Raw genomic sequence first — 15,914 nt, forward strand, 5'->3', positions numbered from 1 at the left:
TTAATGCAGATAAAAGGCCAAGCAGACAGAAAGACATAAGATGATCAGATGGCTCTTCAGTGATGCAAGCTTGAACTTTTAAGTCACTACATTGATATCTGAGTAAATCTTGGAGAAGAGTGATCAAGTGGAAGAAGATCGAGTTCTCCACTTTGGAGTCAAAGAAAAATTTAATCAACATTTATGCATTCATGAGAACATAATTTGCATAAAACAAAATGCATTACATTGATACATTTAATTGAATTCTCGTTTCATACATTAACAAATAATTTTTACTTATCTCTCAGTGAAAAGAGAAAATTCATGATGTCAAAATATCAGCTAATGAAAGCTATAATTCAAACCTCAAATATAAAGGATCATGTTTAGAAAGACATAACCAGAAGAACAGGGGGCCCAATCCACTGACGAAGCATTATTTTGAAGTGGGGCATGTTGCCTGATCATAAGTCGTTTTATAAGTTAAAAAATGAGAAAATTTTCTCATTTAAATCTAAAAATTAAAATTTTTGAAAACTAAGAAAAGTTTCTTACCTAGTAAACTATATCTAAAATTGGTAAGTTATTCGGGCCATCAGTAAGTCTTTCGAGCATGATGCTTAAATCATTCAGATCATCTGTAAGTCTTTTGACCAAGATGATAAATCATTCAGGCAATCCATAAGACATTCGGGCAGGATGTTTTCACATGACTCTCGAAAAATGAGAAAAGTTTCTCATTTAAATCGGAAAATTGAATTTTTTTTAAAGTAAGGAAAGTTTCTTACCTAGTAAACTATTTCCAAAATTAATAGTCCCTTAGACCATCAGTAAGTCTTTCGAGCATGATGCTTAAATCATTCGGGTCATCTGTAAGTCTTTCGAGCAAGATGATAAGTCGTTAAGGCAATCCATAAGACATTCGAGCATGATGTTTTTACATGTTTATCAAAAAATGAGAAATGTTTCTCATTTAAATTTGAAAATTGAAATTTTTGAGAAGTAAGGAAAGTTTCTTACCTAGTAAACTATTTCCAAAATTAGTAAGTTCATCAGACCATCAATAAGTCTTTCGAGCTTGATGTTTAAATCCTTCGGTCATCTGTAAGTCTTTCGAGCAAGATGATAAGTCCTTCAGGCAATCCATATGAACTTTAGGCAGGATGTTTTCACATGTCTCTGAAAAATGAGAAACATTTCTTATTTAAATTTGAAAATTGAAATTTTTGAAAAATAGAGAAAAGTTTCTTACTTAGTAAACCATTTCCAAAATTGGTAAGTATTTCGGGCCATCGGTAAGTATTTCGGGCTATCGGTAAGTATTTCAAGCATGATGCTTAAATCATTCAGGTCATCTGTAAGTCTTACGAGCAAGATGATAAGTTCTTCGGGCCATCCATACGACCTTCGGGCAGGATGTTTTCACATATCTCTCGAAAAATGAGAAAAGTTTCCCATTTAAATCTGAAAACTGAAATTTTTGAAAAGTAAGAAAAGTTTCTTACCTAGTAAACTATTTCCAAAATTGGTAAGTCTTTCAGGCCATCAGTAAGTCTTTCAAGCATGATTATTAAATACTGTGGGTCATCTGTAAGTCTTTCGAGCAAGATGATAAGTCCTTCGAGTCATCTATAAGACCTTTGGGCAAGATGTTTTCATATGGTATATGTAAGAGAATGAGAAAGCAATTTTTAAAGTTTCTCATTTAATTTTTGATAAAAACATATAAGAAGAAAAGTGAAGAGAAAAATAGAAAAAAGAAGAAGAGAATAATTAAATAATTAAATAAACCCTCAAACGCGATAATTACTGACATATGTGTCTCTTGCAGGATTATCAAATGTAAGAGGAAAGGAAAGATTATTGAGTACGGAGAAGTGAACTAATTGATTAAAAGGACCTACACACGTGAGATTTGGGCATATCAAATAAAGAAAGTTTCATATTAAAAAAGTAACCATTCCTTTGAAAGATGGTGGAATGGATTGATAGAGGATAGAGGAAGAGTACTGAAGCCATATTAGGTTACAACTGAATCCGACAAAGAGGGGCAATTGTAATACCTTAATATTTCCCGGGTTAATAACCCCATTACCCAAAACATACGTGGTTCCCTTCATAGTACTGGCCAGCTCACCACAGTGCACGAAATCTACGGCAGCAACACCAAATTCACGGTAGCAGCAACAAATTCACGGCAGCAGCAGCCCTAACACGAAAATAACAAACTAGCAATTCCTTCCCTATATTCGAGTAGAAAAAGAAAATAGCAGAAAAATAATGCAAAGATATAGGAAAAAAATAAAGATTGTAATTAAGAAAGTGCCATTTCTCTCGATTTGTAAAATTAGGTATAAAGAACCCTAATCAAAAACATTGTGGAGGAGAGGTCTCTCCTTCTCCCCATGGAATTAAACACAGAAGAAATAAGAAAACAATGTTTTTAGTATTCTCTTTTCCGTCTCCATTTTCATTAAGCATTGTGTGTGTGTTAAAAAATGATAAGTAAAGAAAAAAAGGGTCTCGTTACATTGATAGGTTGAGTCTGTCGCTAGAGTCCCTCACCGCCTCGTTGATCGTCTGAATAGAGAGTCTGGGTGCTTTTTCTTCTTCCTTTTTTCCAGCACTCGAAGTAACAAGGCAAAAAACAGGAAATATGCCTAGTCAAAATATCAAAGAAAGAAAACTAGAAGCAATAAAAAGAAAAGATTGGTTTTTTCGGTTGCTTTGGTTTCCATTTTTTCCTTAGGATTTTAGAACCCAAAACAAAGTAAAGAAAGGAGCATTAGGGAGGGGAGAGAGTTTCGGTCTCTTACCCTGGTTGAGCTAGCCCTTGACGGGCAGAGATGGTCGTCGGAGGTGTGTTTGTTGGCGGCCATTTCAGCCCTTCGATAGGATAGATCTTTTTTCCCTTTTGGGAGTCAATCCAACTTGATTTTATGAGAGTGGGGTCTTAGGTCTCAATCGTGGTTAAGGATAGGGGTTGTTGACCACCATGAGGTGGCCAGTGAGAGAGATGCCGCCAAACGTGGTTGTGAGGGTTAGGCCTTTTTGGCCGATAGAAGGAGTTGAAGAGAGGAGAATGAGCAACCTCTTCGGTTACTCAAGTCTGGGCAGCTATTCAGTAGGAGAAACGATCCCTGAAGCTTAGTGGCCGGTGGCGTTGGCTTGGTGGTTTAGGAAAGCTCATGGTCGAGCCTTAGGAGGTGAGAGTTGGGTTATTTGGGGTAGACACGAGCTTTACCAGGTGTGGTCGAAAGGGGTTAGAATGCATCGTGGTCATCATCGTACGATAGCCGGCGAGGGGACCTTGAGTCTTGAGAACAATGGTCGCATGGTGAGGGGGAGTTGAGTTTGAGAGAAAATAAGTTATTTTAGATTAGGTTTTTTATTTGAAAAAATAAAGAAATGGTGATTCTTATATTAAAGTTTAAGGGTTAATTACATTTAGATCCTTAATACTTTGGCACAGATTTACGTTTAGGTCACTATGTCATGGGTTAATTATCCACAAGTCCTCAAACTTCAGGATATCTTTCGGATCCTAGTCATTAAAATAAGGTCTATTTTCGTTTTATTCCTCTTGTTTTTAGCGTTTTGCATTATAGGCATTTGTTCCTTGGGAAAATCACTTTTAGGTCCCCCAAACCTCACCGTGTTTTCACATTTAGATCACTAATTTCATCTTTTATTTGTTTGTTTTGATTTAAGCTACATGTTTTGTTTTGTTTTATTTTGGTCACTTGTCATATTATTTATTTATTTATTTATTTTGAATTATTTTGCTGGTTTTTATTATTCTTATTTAGGTCATTATTTTAGTCCCAAATATATGGGCTTATTACACTACCAGTGCTTATAATGTTTGATTCTTGTATTATGTGCTTTGTTATTTATTTGATTTGCAATGGTTGCCTTGATCTCTTGTTGGTTTTATAGTTTAATCCTTAAAGTCACCATATTTATTATTTTGATCCATCATTTAGATATTTGTTAATTTCTTACAAGTTGTAATATTTTCAAATATTATTTTTACATGAGGAATTTATAGAAACGTGCCTTAACTGACAAGGAATGTGTTTCCAATAATTGTTTGAACAAAATAATACATTTACATTCGAATGAATTTGTTTTCTAAATATACTTGATATATGTATTTTATCTAAAAACTAAGGCAATATTATTTTGTATGGGGAACCCATGGAAATGCCCCTTAATTAATAAGAAGGGTGTTTCTTGAATTGTTCGTACAAAATAATACCCCTTATATTTTTTCTAAAAAAGATTATAATTTAAATATATATTCAAATTTGCAAATTCCAATATTTAGATGAAGTATAATTGCTTAGGTATTGATTTTGGGCGCTATAGGGGTGCTAATCCTTCCCCACGTGTAATCGACTCCCGAACCCTACTTCAAAATGAATTTATGGTTAAACGCATATCACTTTTTATATTTTAAAATTATTTTTTTGAAAATTGTTTTAAAAGTTATTTTTAGATATTCGACCTACCTAACACAAAGATCGATGGCGACTCCAAATCTATTTATTTGTTCTTTATTTTAAAACCAACCTTTTCCAAGATTAAGTTGGATCTCTCCCCGAAATAGCCTAAAAAGCTTAAGGACCGTTCCGACAATTCCATAAGACTTACTTGTGTGTGACGATCATTTTAGTTATGCAAGGAATATCCGAATATCCGATCAAGTGCAAGGGCATTTAAGATGCTAATTGGACTTTACTTTGATGCTCCATGACCCGAACACATCCTGTGTACTCTATGGTAGTAGATTAGCCGGGAAAGATGTTGATGCTAAGTGACCCAAATCTCGCCCAAGGTACTTGGCAACAAGTGCCATTTTGCTATAAGATGTTGATGCTACATGACTCAGGTCTTACCTAAAATACCTTTGGTATGCAAAGAGGGATGTGAGTTTTGTGATATTGTGTTACCCTGAGCTATACCTTGATGCTTACTCGTATTGTTGTTTGATGCATTTTCTTCCATGATTATACATGTAGCATGCTCATATGGTGAATGCATGTAGTAAAATAGTGTTATTTGTGTGGAACTAAACTATAAGCTCAACGTTCGGGAATTATTCTCATGCACAATTTCTTAAGTGTCGGTTCGAGGAGCTAATTGTCAGGTCATAGATTCCAAACTCAATCGAATATCAGAGTGTGTCTCAAGTATTGTAGTAGACATATATCTTAATAGACCTTATGTGTTCAAGTCGTAAACTCTATTTTGATAACTCATGTTTTTTGAGATGTACTATTTGAGAACTCCCTATTTTGTAAATTACACTAAATTATGTTTTAAACTTATAGTTATGATACGATATCGACTTGATGAATGATTTACAATGTTATTGTTTTTTTTAAAAAAAATTAGTCACGTTGGTTGTTCGTGTAATATTTTAAGCATCTAAATTTCGAGTCGAATAGGATTAGGGTGTTACATTCCATCGTACTGATGACTTAGCTAAGAGGACTACTCCATCTCGGTAAAAGGACGACGAAGGAGAATCACTTCTCTCTAATTCTTCCCTTTGCTCTTGATTTTATATTTATGATTTGTTTTTGTAAACTTAAATAATTTTGCTCTAGTCATGAACTAATTTTATTTGACTTGGGTTATTTGGGGTTTATGATGTTGTGAACGGATTAAATTTTTATGGTATTTCAATTTATCTAGATGTTTATCCAATATTTATGCTTCATCGTAAGTCAAGTAGTTTAGAAATAAATGTTTGGTTCTCATTTATTTATTTAGATTTTAAAGAATTAAGTTTACAATATTACTTATTGGATACATGTTTCCATTATTCACAAGTTAATAAAGTCTAATCCTCTTTAGACGCAATGAAGAACTTCACGTGTCGGAGAAGAACAAGTTTAATCAATGATAAACATTTCAAGGTTCACATAGACATGTATTGATGTTGCATACAATTCATTAGGTCTTCTGTTAGACATAATTAGAAGGCATAGTAAAATCTCTGTCGAGCATCTGGATAAGTAAAATTATTGTGGTAATTCATTCGGTAACAACACCAAACTTCTCAGTAACCCATTCTGCTCAATTATTCTGTTAACAACTCTCAGCTGCCTAACTTATCACTTGTCGTGACATATTTATTACAATTTACCATTTTATTTTACTCTTTTTTATTTTATATTATATTTACCTCATTATTTATATATTATATTTACCTCATTATTTATATCCTCTTATTTCAGTGCAAATACTTGAAGTTAAATCCTACAATTTTTATGAAAACAATCTTACTTATTATTTTATTATTCGTTGATTTGTATGTTTTCACAATTACGCAACACTAAAATCATGCTACAACATCTCATAGGAAAATGCATATCGTTGATAGAAAAATAAAAGAGCTGATTGAGAGTGGAATGCTAACGCGAGAATTTGTTGTGTAGTGAGAGGCAAACCAAATAGCAGAAAAATATATGTTGTATGATTGTTGATGATGATGAACAAAATCTTGATCCATGAGGATTATGTCGTGTTCATGTCTTCTTTATGTTATGGAGTTAGTTTGCCAGGAATTCCTGTAGTTTTGGTGTTCTATAAAGTAAAGAAGCAACCTTATTGCTAAAGCTTGAAGGAGATAGGAATACTTTGTAAAAGGCATTAGTTTTCCTACTTCCAATTTTAATGAAAATATGTATTTCCTTTATTCTCATTTACCAAGCATTCTTTAAGTTTTACATACACAAAATTTCATTCATAATATCATAATGGGTTAGTTTCTCGTATGTATGTCTTTTCGGGTCCTTTGATATCAATTATGTGAGTGACATTGATTCTAAATCGAAGATTTATTTTAAGATTCTCTTATTGTTAGTAGAAATTTAGGATTTTGGTAATGAGTAAAAATGTGATTTGTTTTCCGAAATATTGAGAATGGTGAAAAAAAAGATAAGTAGATTATGCCCCATAAAGAGACAACTTAAACCTTAGGTATTGAGGAAGAAAATAAAGAAATAAAGATTGACACCACTCTTTATGTAAAAACACATTAAAGTTTGATTGATTTGTTCTGATAATATAAAGATGTGTTTACTTGATCGTATCGAGATATGTCAAGATTAAATACTTGCCTATTAAAAAGGTTTTAAAGTTAGAATGTGAGTGTATACATCAAAATCTCAGAAGAACGATGTTTGGAAGGCTTTTGAATATGAAATGAAAAGGCATTTTGATGTAGAATTCTTGTAGATATCCAAGTATCCAGATGGATGACCAATATTGTGCAGATCCCTGAGAAAGTTGAAAAGTGTGCATGTTCATAGACCATGGGGACCTTAATAAAGCCAATCTAAAATATGATACAAGGGTGGATTATACTGTTGGTTACTCTTGACATCCCTTCAAGGATGAATTCTTAGGATACAGTCAGACAAAGGTGCATCAAATCAATTTGTGGTAATGTTGGGACTGTTAGGAAATAACCGAGTACGAGTAATTTCCCTATAACCAGATTAATGAAAATGCGAAATAAAAGCGGAAAAATAATACCCGAAATTGATAACGGAGTTCAGCCAATTATTCCTACGTCTCCGGACTGCTGCGGATCTTTTACTAAGAGAGAAAATTTACAGGTGTTTACAAAACACTCACTACTCACAAGAAAGCTCTCTAGTATTGGGAGAAAGAAATGGTTTGGGATGATTTTGAAGTTAAATGAGCTAGGGTATTTATAGTTGAAGCTTAGGGACTAATCTTTGAAAATACCCTAAAGTGCAATGACTAAAATGTAATTAATCATTTCTTAAATTCAAAAAAATGGGCTGCCTAACTTTGAAAAATTAGCAGCCCCATTGAATTTCCTTTCCAGCCGCCCTACGTGTTTTTTTTTACTTTCAACAATCTCCCACTTGAAGACTAATTTTAATTTGTCTTCACACCTCGATCGATGTAGCAGCATTTCTGGTCTTATTATTCTAGCATGCCAACTGAAGCTGAACACAACTTCAGTTTGTCCATAGTCACCGTCTTTGTCAACATGTCTGCCGGATTTTGAGATCCACTAAACTTTTCAAGTTTCAAAATCCCATCTTCCAGAAGAGACCGGATAAAATGATATCGCAATTGTATGTGCTTCGTTCTGGAATGAAAAGATGGATTCTTTGCTAGATGGAAAGCACTTTGACTGTCGCAATATAAGACATTGTTTTCTTGTTTCTTGCCTAACTCTTCTAAGAAACTTTGGAGCCAGACCATCTCCTTGATGGCTTCCGTAACAGCGACATATTCTGCTTCAGTTGTGGAGAGAGAAACTATCGTCTGTAGTTGAGAAACCCAACTCACTGCAGTTCCTCCTAGAGTATAGACATACCCTGTAGTGCTTCTTCTGATGTCGATATTTCCGGCTAAGTTAGCATCTACATAGCCTGTCAATATCGTATCTCCACCTTTGAAACAAAGTGCTTTGTTTTTAGTACCCCACAGATATTTGAGGATCCATATAACTTCTTCCCAGTGTACCTTGCCTGAATTATTCATGTACCTGCTAACAGCTCCCACTGCATGAGCAATATCTGGTCTAGTACAAACCATGACATACATTAGACTTCCAATTGCTGAGGCATACGGCACCTTTACCATGTGTGCACGTTCTTCCTCCATCTTTGGTGATTGTTCTTTGGAAAGTCTGAAATGAACACCTAAAGGTGTACTTACTGGTTTAGCATCTTGCATGTTGAACCTGGAGAGTACTTTGTTGATGTACTCAGCCTGTGATAGCATCAAAGTCCCCGACTTTGTGTCTCTCTTAATCCTCATCCCAAGAATCTGCTTTGCAGCGCCCAGATCCTTCATAGCAAACTGCTTCGACAATTTTTGCTTCAAGTTTATAATCTCTTACATGTCTGAGCCTGGAACGAGCATGTCATCAACGTACAATAATAAAATAATGAAGTTGTTATCGAACCTCTTGATGTAGCAACAATGATCTTCTTGACATCTGGTAAAACCACTACTACCCATGAAGCTATCGAACTTCTTGTACCACTGTCTAGGAGCTTGTTTTAAACCATACAAGCTCTTCTTCAACCTGCATACCAGGTTTTTCTTGCCTGCCTCTATGAAGCCTTCTGGCTGCCTCATATAGATATCTTCCTCCAAATCAGCATGAAGGAAAGTTGTCTTTACATTTAACTGCTCAAGATGTAAATTCTCTGCAGCTACAATTTTCAACATCAGTCTGATTGTAGACAGTTTTACGACTGGAGAGAAAATTTCATTGTAGTCAATACCTTCTTTTTGCTGAAAACCTTTGACAAACAATCTTGCTTTGTAGTGTTTACTCCTATCATGCTCTTCTTTAATCCTGTAAATCTACTTGTTGTGGAGCACTTTCTTGCCTGGTGGTAATTCAGCTAATTCCCACGTCTGATTTGACATAAGTGAGTCCATCTCATCTTTCATGGAAGACTCCCACTTGACTGAATCCTCCACTTGCATTGCTTCATCATAGCACTCTGGTTCACCATTGTCAGTCAGCAACAAGTAGTGCAAAGAAGGCAAATAACGTTGGGTTGGTTTAGGAATTATGGAAGATCGTCTCAGTTCTGGTGTGTCTGGTTCTTCTTGAACTGCTTCAGGATTGATCTGAACATCATTTCCAGAAATCTCCTCAAACTCAGCAAATTCCTTTGTTTCAGCTTCGGTATTTGAGCTACTTGATTCTATGGTTGACCTATCTTTGTACATCACATTCTCATTGAAAATGACATCTCTGTTTCTGATGATCTTTCGATTTTCGTAGTCCCAAAACTGGTAACCGAACTCATCACCACCATAACCAACAAAAACGCATTTGTTGGACTTGGCATCAAGATTACTTCTTTCAGCAGAGTTTATGTGTACATAAGAAATACAACCAAACACTCTTAAGTGTGAAAGGTTTATTTCTTTCTTATTCAAAAATTCCTCTGGTATTCCACCATCCAAGGGAACTGAGGGCCCACGGTTGATCAGGTAAGCTGCAGTGTTAATAGCTTCAGCCCATAGCATTTTAGGCAAGCCGGCATGTATCCTCATACTTCTGGCATGTTAATTCAGAGTTCTGTTCATGCGCTCTGCTACGTCATTTTGCCAGTGTCATGGGAACTGTTGTCTCCATCTTGATCCCATTGTTTGCGCATAAATCTCTGAATCTTCTATTTTTGTACTCTCCTCCATTATCGGACCTCAACCGCTTGACTTTCAAACCAGTCTCATTTTCCATCATGGCCTTCCATTTTCTGAAAGTATCAAAGACTTATGATTTCTTCTTCAGAAAATAAACCCACACATTTCTTGTAGAATCATCGATGAAGGTGATATAATATAATAAGCCAACAAGAGATGGAACTGGAGATGGTCCCCATAAGTCAATATGAACCAACTCCAATTTTTCTGTCTTGGGTGTCTTGCCAATCTTTGCAAAACTGAGTTTCTTTTGTTTGCCAAAGATGCAATCCTCGCATAGTCCGACATCTACACTCTTTAGATCCGGCAGCTTCCCTTTTGACAATAGTGTCTTCATCCCTTTTGACAAAAGTGTCTTCATCCCTTTCTCGCTCATATGGCCAAGCCTTTGGTGCCATAGGTTTGATTTTCCATCAGCATCTGCTACTGCAATGATATTCTCTAAATTTAAGGTTACATAGAGAGTAACAGTCTTCTTACCACGAGCAATGACGAGTGCTCCTTTGGTAATCTTCCATTCACAGCCTGAAATGGTTGTGCTATATCCTTCTCCATCAAGCTATCCTACAGAAATCAAATTTCTTTTGAGGCCAGGAATATGTCTTACTCCTTTCAGCGTCTAGGTGGTCTGGTTTGGCAACTTTAATCGGATGTCTCCTTTTCTAACGATCTTCAAGGTTTCATCATCAGCTAGATGAACATTCCCAAAATCACCACTGACATAGTTCTCCATGATTTCTCGGCATGGGGTGGAGTGGAAAGATGTCCCTGAATCCAAGATCCATGATTCAATCGGACTGTTGACGCTTAGAATCATGGCATCTCCTGTCTCCTCTGTCACGTTGGCAGATTTCTGTGCGCCGGTATCTTTCTTCGGTGCTCGGCAATCTCTTTTAAAGTAACCCTTCTTGCCACAATTATAACAGGTATAATATTTATTTCCCGTTCTTGATTTTTCCCTTCTGGATTTGGATCTGCCACGATTTGAATCTCTCTCTGAAGTTCTCCCTCTAGACTCCGTGTGCAAGGCTGAGGAGGTTGATGCTTCACCCGATTCTCTTCGTCGAATTTCTTCACTCAATACCATATCCTGAACATCATCAAATTTTAATTTGTTGTTTCCCTACGAGCTGCTGACTGCTGTAACAGTAGCATTCCAACTGTCTGGTAGAGATGATAAGAGAATTAAAGCTCGAACTTCATCATCGAATTCAATTTCCACGGAACTCAATTGGGTTGTGATTGTGTTGAGTTCATTTAGGAATTGAGCCACCGATGCCCCTTTCGCCATCCGTAAATTGAATAATCGCCTCATCAAATGAACTTTGTTTAAGGCTGATGGCTTCTCATACATACTGGAGAGAGCCTTCATAAGACATGCCGTGGTCTTTTCCTTTTCTATGTTGAAAGCAATATTTCGGGACAACGTCAGTCGGATAACTCCGAGGGCTTTTCTGTCGAGAAGAGCCAAGTCTTCATTTTTCATGCCCTCTAGTTGCTTTCCTGAGAGAGGTTGATATAGATTTTTCTGGTACAAAAAATCTTCAATCTGCATCTTCCAAAAGCCAAAGTCCGCACCATCAAACTTTTCAATTTTCACATTCCCTTCGTCTGCAGCCATCGCTTCCACTCGAATCTGGCTTCGTTTGGATCGTTTCTGAGAATTCTTGCGAACCACCATGTATTAGAACACCTCCGTCGACAAATTCGTATCGCATACAAAATTTGTATTATTTACGAAATTTACTATTTACGAAATTTACTATTCATGTTAATAGTAATGAATAGTGACTTCGCAAAAAATTGACAAAATTCACAACCAAAAGCTCTGATTACCAATTGTTAGGAAATAACCGAGTACGAGTAATTTCCCTATAACCAGATTAGTGAAAATGCGAAATAAAAGCGGAAAAATAATACCCGAAATTGATAACGGAGTTCAGCCAATTGTGTCTACGTCTCCGGACTGCTGCAAATCTTTTACTAAGAGATAAAATTTACAGGTGTTTACAAAACACTCACTACTCACAAGAAAGCTCTCTAGTATTAGGAGAAAGAAATGATTTGGGATGATTTTGAAGCTAAATGAGCTAGGGTATTTATAGTTGAAGCTTAGGGACTAATATTTGAAAATACCCTAAAGTGCAATGACTAAAATGTAATTAATCATTTCTTAAATTCAAAAAAATGAGCTGCCTAACTTTGAAAAATTAGCAGTCCCATTGAATTTCCTTGCCAGCCGCCCCACGTGTTTTTTTTACTTTCAACAGGGACATGTTCTGTTATTAAGAGAACATCTAGAATCTAGCGTCCCAAGTATTCAGAATAAAGTTCGTGGATTGAATTGCATTACTTGGTTTATCAATAAAGTTTGTGAATTGAATTACATTACTTGGTTTATCTTACAGTTAATTGAGTAGTATGATCCTATTTTCCGACTTCAAGGAAAGAATAGTCCAAAAGTACAAGATATGAATGTCTAATGGATTTTGATATGGTCAAGCAATACTTTTCCAGTACTCGAATTTTAATGCCACCCACAAGCGGTTGATCCTTTAGTTGACAAAGCTGAGAATCCAATAGATGATTACTAGGGAAACAATACCAGCCTGAGAAATTGTAATTTATTACTTCAGCCAAAAAGTTCACTAAATGTTGAGCCAAGTAGTTGCTAATCGAAAAATGGTGTTGCACACTAGTCAGACTAATCCGAAAGCACAAGTAATACATGTTATATCATACTACATGGTTAGTCTCGAAGTTAAATTCTTTGAAGCTTAGTACGAAATCTCCCACGAAGACTAGCCCGATACCAGATTTTGCTTTCAAAATCTGATATTGAATAAGTAAACCAAAGAAAATTACAATAGCATGTTTCTGGGCTAGCCAAGCTTCAAGAAATTATGAACCCTTGAACTTCAATTTTCATGGTGAAGACTTAACGTGTATATCAGCTGAGGAAAGCACTATTTCAAAGATATGGCCTTAAAAATTAAATTTTGATGGTGCTTCGAACGCTTTCGGGGCAATCTTAGTTTCACTTTCACCCAATGGTAATTATTAATAAATTTTGTTTAAAAATCGAACTAAAGATGTAAAAATAAATAATATTCTGATCTATTTAAAAGTTTCATGATGTTACAAAATATGATAGATTTCTATGTAAATATGTGGAAATTAGAAATTATACCATTTTATTAAACCTATTACCCATTTATCCATAACCAATTGATATTTAGCCTTAAATCCTGAATTCAAAACTCGTTTCCTCTTGTCAACTGAACCGACAGAAGAACTTGGAAAGAACATGTGATATGTTTGATGGCCCAACAATGTAAGATGCCAGGCTCAATATTCTTCTCATATTACTTACCAAAATATGGCATTTTCAACAATCAATACTGCAATATAGCATATAGAAATTATATACGTTGTTATTATCAACTGTTTCACGTAAAGATATACAAGAATTAGATGCAACGTCTAGAAATGTTCAATTGTAATAAAAAACCAGAAGGCACAAACAAAAGAAACCACATAATTATACTTACCGAGTTCAATACATCCATGACAAATCTTGCCGAAATGATATCGATCTAGCAGTACCGTAGATCGCTCTTTCAGAAATTTGAGGACAATCCTCAATAGCCAAGAAATCCAATTTGTATGAACCAACAAGAGTTCTGAATCCATCATTTGTAATCCCCAAACATTTTCTCAGCCGCAAAACACGGAGACCGGGAAACCAACTTGATAGCTGCAACCCCTCATTGCTTATTTCTTGGCATCTCGCAAGCTCCATGGTTTCTAAATGCTGAGCTGAGCATAAAGCTTCCATCCCGATATCAGTCAACAAATAGACATGGTCAAGAGCAAGTTCCCGAACCGGGCAATTTTGGATCACACTAAGAATTCTGTTCAAAGTAAACGATGAAAATGAAGCAAACTCTTCATCAGAGAAAGATATCCTCAACATTTCAAGCATGAAACAGTTCTGAGCAATAACTTTTAGACTCTCGTCAGTTAATGTTAAGGGATTGTTCATCAATAAGGGCTGTGAGAAATCATAAGGAACACACAGCGATATCGACAGAAGATTACTAGACTTTTGTGCTAAGCTTACAATGTCCGAGTCTCTTAATCCGATGCACATGTCCAAGTGAATTTTCTCCAAGTTTCGGCACTTCGTTAATATGCAAGCCAGCCCTCTTCCAGGGCTGATGATGCAATTGACCAACCTAAGCTCCTGCATATTTTCACATGGAATCCAATGTCTTTTCCATCCTTCTACAGCCAATTGCAAGTTAGAATCCACCTCAAATTGAAACCGTTTTAGCTTTTTCCAACTCAGTCCTAGCTTTATCAAATCACCTTCCCCAATCGCTCTACAATTTCTAATAGACAGATCTTCAAGACTTTCAAGCTTGCCAAGATATTCTAACCACTCAACGCTATTAACATTCAGGCAGTGAATAAGATGGAGAATGGTGAGGCCTCTGTAGCCTACAACAAGGGATAGTATGCCACAACCCATAATTCATGGGGTAAAGTTCAGCTTCAGAGATGAAAGCTTTGAGCAAGAAGCCAAGTAACGAAGGCCGATATCAGTGACAACCGTGCAATAGCTTAAAGTGAGATCACTTGGTAAAGGGCAGTAGCCAGCAAGAATTGAGAGCCCTTGGTCATCCATTTGTTGCGCCGAGTTTGGACATCCAACCAGAGTAAGTGATTTCGACTTTTGTTAAGTTGGGAAACCTATTGCAAAGGGAAGCCAAAGCTTCATTGCAGGATCTAATCCACACCCAACTCGAAGCGAAATTCTCTGTTCGTTATCCATTTTGTTATGACGTTTACAAGCTAATGAAACAGAGTTCCTGTCCTCAGTTTTCCTAATCCTGCCTAAAATTTCTGAAACCAAATGCTCTGGTAACTCATCCATTGAGAAACCGATATCGTTGACCTCAACAAAGGCGCATCGGCGGCGGCTTAAGTTTCTGCAGGGACGAAATGATCAACATTTTCCTTCTGATTACAGGAAAATAGTAAATTTTACACAAGTTTTGCAATACATATCTACAAATGGAAATCTTGGAGCCCAACAATTAGTAGACTACAAAGAATAGAAAGCCCTTGACGAAACAAAATCAACAAATGTAACTGAAAGCATATAAAAGGGATCTGATTTCGATTTCTATGTACAATTAAAATTTAAATTAACTTAAAAAAGACAACCGATCTAGAAATACAATGAACCAACTTAAATAAATGTTCTTCACAATGTCAAAGGATTCTTAACAAAAACAAGGGAGGAAAACACATGATCTGTTAAACTAAGCGCAAAAATAAAGAGAACCCATTTAACCAACAATTTTCCAGAAAATAAAGAAAGAAAATCTACTTACATGAAACTACCGAACTGTGGGTCACAAACAAGTCTAAAAAATGCCCTAGACATGGGTTTGGTTTCTACTGACGAGAAGCAATAGATTAAAAAGAATTAGACATATATTATTTGTTAAATGTTACCTGAAATCTAATGGATAAGAGCAAAATGATGATATTGATGAAAGTGAGCAGTTCCTTGAATTTAAAATCTTGGGAACTTTGTTCTTCTCTTGTTTCAGTTTCAGAGTTTGTTCTTTGCTTTGCAAATTGCTAACTTGTTTTACTTTTGCGGCGGCTTTATCGGTTGCCGGGTGGTTCGT

At 35.9% G+C, this 15,914-nt stretch overlaps 1 pseudogene; it reads right to left on the reverse strand.

The window, feature by feature from the left end:
* Positions 1-13,730: 13,730 nt before the first annotated feature.
* On the reverse strand, positions 13,731-15,269 carry LOC120165342 (annotated as a pseudogene).
* Positions 15,270-15,914: the final 645 nt, after the last annotated feature.

This window comes from Hibiscus syriacus, unplaced genomic scaffold (assembly GCF_006381635.1).
Source record: "Hibiscus syriacus cultivar Baekdansim isolate YM2019G1 unplaced genomic scaffold, ASM638163v2 tig00000329_pilon, whole genome shotgun sequence".
Lineage (NCBI taxonomy): Eukaryota > Viridiplantae > Streptophyta > Magnoliopsida > Malvales > Malvaceae > Hibiscus > Hibiscus syriacus.